Source organism: Hyla sarda, unplaced genomic scaffold (genome assembly GCF_029499605.1).
Source record: "Hyla sarda isolate aHylSar1 unplaced genomic scaffold, aHylSar1.hap1 scaffold_1039, whole genome shotgun sequence".
Taxonomy (NCBI): Eukaryota; Metazoa; Chordata; class Amphibia; order Anura; family Hylidae; genus Hyla; species Hyla sarda.
The window spans coordinates 32,501-37,433 of record NW_026607658.1 but is presented as its reverse complement, the minus strand read 5'-3'; the positions used below and the strand labels follow the sequence as shown (position 1 = coordinate 37,433).

General features: G+C 45.0%; 1 long non-coding RNA gene across 4 annotated transcripts in view; it reads right to left on the bottom strand.

Annotated features, from left to right (window-relative positions):
• Positions 1-229: 229 nt before the first annotated feature.
• The window catches only part of LOC130299151 (uncharacterized), an 11,966-nt gene continuing 7,262 nt past the window's right edge, over positions 230-4,933 (bottom strand). Inside the window, exons 2-6 of one of the 4 annotated variants that reach the window (XR_008850338.1) lie at positions 1,873-1,957; positions 935-975; positions 774-840; positions 509-673; positions 230-406 (exon numbers count right to left, since the gene is read on the bottom strand). This is a non-coding gene — a long non-coding RNA (uncharacterized LOC130299151). The remainder of the gene's footprint in view (positions 407-508; positions 674-773; positions 841-934; positions 976-1,872; positions 1,958-4,933) is intronic. The other 3 variants (XR_008850336.1, XR_008850339.1, XR_008850337.1) reach the window with 3 other exon arrangements.

The window sequence follows — 4,933 nt, the reverse complement described above, 5'->3', positions numbered from 1 at the left end:
CAGATCGTGCAGGAGAGCAGCTTTGGTCATCCATGTTTTGCTAACTCTATTTTCACACACAGAAATAAATAAATGAGTCGAACAAGTCAAAGAACAGTTTAAAAAAAGGGGAACTTTATTTATTATTTATTAAAATGTTTGTGTAGGGGATTTTTTGTAACCTCCCATCACTCACAAAGAGCGTACAGTAACTAATACTCAGGACAGGAAAAACCTCCAGAGGGGAGGAAACCTGTAGGGAATCCATGGCTACTGTATGGCCCTTCCTCTGGGCATACTAAAGGAGGTTACCTCTATAATTTGGGCAAATGTTTCTGTGTATGTGCATGATTCCTAGGCCTGTGCCTTCATCCAACGTCTTGCTGTAGGTCCCGAAATGCTACTCCATGTCCTGGAAATAGTGCATCTAAGATAGGGGACAAAAAAGATAGATTATTTACATGTTTATCATAAAAATACACATGGAACTGCAATAAAGACCTTTTGGACAAAACAATGTAACACTTACCAGTCACAGTCATGTGCATGACTTTGCATTCCCGTGTCCCTACACAGTGTCCAGCACCGGCCCCTCACTGATGAACAGGACCAGTGTTATTTCTGGGGCTATGCCTTCATCCAACGTCTTGCTGTAGGTCCGGAAATGCTACTCCATGTCCTGGAGATAGTGCATCTAAGATAAGAAAAAAAAGATAGATTATTTACATGTTTATCATAGAAATACACATGGAACTGCACTAAAGATCTTTTGGACACAACAATGTAACACTTACCAGTCACAGTCATGTGTATGACTTTGCATTCCCGCGTCCCTACACAGTGTCCAGCACCGGCCCCTCACTGATGGAGAATGAACAGGAGCAGTGTTATTTCTGCTCAGTGCTGCTCTTTGGTGGACAATGGTTATGACATCACATGTTTGACACACTGTTACCTCCTGGGAGTTCTATTTCAGTAGTGCTGCTCTCTGATTGGCTGAAAATCAAAAAAGCTTTCTAATATATTCTGTATGACTGTTATTTAAGGTTTTTGACAAATTTTATTAAAATGGCGCCACTCCCTGTGGGTGCGTTATATTTGTTTCTCCTAACCAGACATTCTGTATAAGTAATATAATTTGGTGGCCCCAACAGCCTCGGCCCATAGGTTTCTTACATAGATCAATGCTACTCCGGTAGGCTCAATGAGCAGCGCTGGCCGCCGGGACGTCTGACGAGTGACGTCCCTGACGTTGCGGTCTGGAACGAAGGATGTCACTAGTCATACGTCCCAGCAGCCATTGATTTAAAGTGGTCATGGCTCCTGCTGCCAGTTCAAGATCAGACACCATGGCCCTAGATTGACATACTGCAACACCGATCCCCTGTGGCTGCCCACCTGTTGCAAAACTACAACTCTCAGCCTTCGGCTGTCAGGGCATGCTGGGAGCAGGGGCGGATCCAGAGTCGAGTCTCGGGAGGGGCGCTATTAGAGTATTTTGTGTTGGCGGACAGAAGATTACGGAACTTACAATATTATTAAATGTATCATACAGTCCTAACCTTGTTTAAGACTCTTAGGCCGTGCTCATATGTCAGAAAAATAATCATATATACCAATTGCCACAGAATGGGAAAGTGCTAAGGCTCTATAGTGAGGAGAATACGCAGTGATATCAGTGACTACAGGTGACGTCTTATCATTGTGTATTCTCCTCACTATAGAGAAGACGTCACCTGTAATCACTGATATCATTGTGTATTCTCCTCACTATAGAGATCAGTGATTACAGGTGACGTCTTCTCTATAGTGAGGAGAATACACAATGATATCAGTGATTACAGGTGACGTCTTCTCTATAGTCTTTCCTTATCTAATTCAGATGGTACATACCGCCAGGATTTGTTCCAGCTAAATCTTCTCTCTGCAAAACTTGATGCCCAGACGTCTCCTCACTATGCCAATGCATTCTGATCCTCTATATGAAAACAATAATTATTATAATACTGCCAAACACTGTATTCTTTGAATATAATAATGTCACACACCCTCCTAATATAATTCTGACATACTGTACCCCCTGAATAGACAACACACTGTACCCTCTGAATATAATACCACCATACACTGTACCCTCTGAATATAATACTACCACACACTGTGCCCTCTAAATTTAATACTACCAAACACTGCACCCTCTGAATATAATACTATCACACGCTGCACCCTCTAAATATAATACTATCACACACTGTACCCACTGAATATAATACTAACACACACTGTGCCCTCTAAATCTAATACTACCACACAGTGCATTCTCTGAATATAACTTGCTGTGCTGTAACTACCCTCTGAGTAAAATACCGTAATGTATTGTGGCCCCTAAAAAACGTACCACCCCAGAAATTCCTCACAATATACACTATACTTCTGAAAGGCAAAACACTCTGTGCCTTCACATATAGTAATAATGCCCCATCTTGTGCCCCTACATATAATATGACCTGTCCTGTTCCCCCACATAATAATGCCCTCTGTGCTGTGCTCCTCACATAGAATGCTCCTGTCATGTGCCCCACACATTTAATGCCCCCTGTGCTGTGCCCTTCACATATAATGCCCCCATTCTTTGCCCCTCACATATAATGCATCCATCATGCGCCCCTCATATATAAAGCCCCCATCATGCGTCCCGCACATATAATGCCCTTATCATGCGCCCCTCACATATAATGCCCCCTGTGCTGTGCCCTTCACATATAAAGCCCCATGTCCTGTCCACTCAGGGGGCATTATATGTGAGGAGCACAGCACAGGGGGCAATATATGTGAGGGGAACAGCACAGGGGGCAATATATGTGAGGGGAACAGCACAGGGGGCAATATATGTGAGGGGCACAGCACAGGGGGCATTATAAGTGTGGGGTACATAACAGGGGGCATTATATCATATAATGTCCCCCTGTGCTGTGCCCCACACATATAATGCCCCCTGTGCTGTGCCCCACACATATAATTTATATGTGTGGCACAGCACAAGGGGCATTATATGTGAGGGGCACAGCACAGGGGGCATTATATGTGAGGGGCACAGCACAGGGGGCATTATATGTGAGGGGCACAGCACAGGGGGGCATTATATCATATAATGCCCCCCTGTGCTGTGCCCCACACATATAATGCACCCTGTGCTGTGTGCCCCACACATATAATTTATATGTGTGGCACAGCACAGGGGGCATTAGGTGAGGGGCACAGCACAGGGGACATTATATGATATAATGCCCCCCTGTCCTGTGCCCCTCACATATAATGCCCCCTGTGCTGTGCCCCTCACATATAATGTCCCCTGTGTTGTGCCCCTCACATAATGCCCCCTGTGCTGTGCCACACATATAAATTATATGTGAAGGGCACAGGACAGGGGGCATTATGTGAGGGGCACAGCACAGGGGGCATTATATGTGAAGGGCACAGGACAGGGGGCCCCCTGTCATGTGCTCTTCACATATAATGCCCCCTGTGCTTTGCCCTGCAGACCAGGGACATGCACAGACATTTTGGAGGGCAGGGGCTCAAGTAAAAAAGAGGGCACTTTTCATAATTTAAAAAACGTCTGCCAGACTTAATGGGCAGATGTGCTGCGGCCCAGGGACACAGTGGCCTCCCGCCAGGCTTTCTCGACATTCTTAGCCCCCATAAAAGTTGGTGTTTTTGTAAAATCGAGTCAAGAACAGTTTCTATGAAGGTCTGCCATGTGTATATACACTTTGGCTGTGCTGTCAGTCTTATTTACAGAAAAGATATGACAGCTGCCCTATAATATACTGTATTATAGAGGAGATTTATCAAACCTGTGCAGAGAAAGAGCGGTGCAGTCGCCCATAGCAACCAATCAGATCGTTTTGCGGAAGGATTTTCCTCTGCAAAGGTTTTAATAAATCTCCCCCTATATGCCCCCACCTGAGCTCTATATGACAGAACCCAGCACCCATCACCAATCACCCATTACCCATCCCCAATCACCCAGCACCAATCACCCAGCACCCATCACCCATCCCCAATCACCTAGCACCAATCACCCAGCACCCATCACCAATCACCCAGCACCAATCACCCAGCACCAATCACCCAGCACCAATCACCCAGCACCCATCCCCAATCACCTAGCACCAATCAACCAGCACCCATCACCAATCACCCAGCACCAATCACCCAGCACCAATCACCCATCACCCATCCCCAATCACCCAGCACTCATCACCCATCCCCAATCACCCAGCACCAATCACCCAGCACCAATCACCCAGCACCCATCACCCAGCACCCATCACCAATCACCCACCTTACGCAGGAATCTCCACACAGCTCTGGTTCTTACACTGAAGAGATGGACACCACACTAATATATGCTTACAGTCTACAATATACTAAAGTTGGCAAAAAAAATAATTATAAATATACAAAGATGGCGAGGCATAGCACAGCATACAGGATGGAGGCAGGGAAGCTCCGCCTCCATTGCGCACAAGACTGACTTCGCATACTAGCAATGTGGGGCAATACCTAGAAAATGGAAAGACCAATTTTTGTATACTGCACTGTAACCTAGTGTATTGGGTTTAGTGCGAGTAAACAGCCTGTCAGTTTCCCTTTAATTATATACCGTACCTCCCCTTAATTCCCTATATACTGTGCCACCATTCATCTATTAATTCCCTATATACTGTGCCACCATTAATGAACTATATACTGTGCCACCATTCATCTATTAATTCCCTATATAATGTGCCACCATTCATCTATTAATTCCCTATATACTGTGCCACCATTAATGAACTATATACTGTGCCACCATTCATCTATAAATTCCCTATATACTGTGCCCCTATTAATGAACTATATACTGTGCCACTATTAATGAACTATATACTGTGCCACCATTCATCTA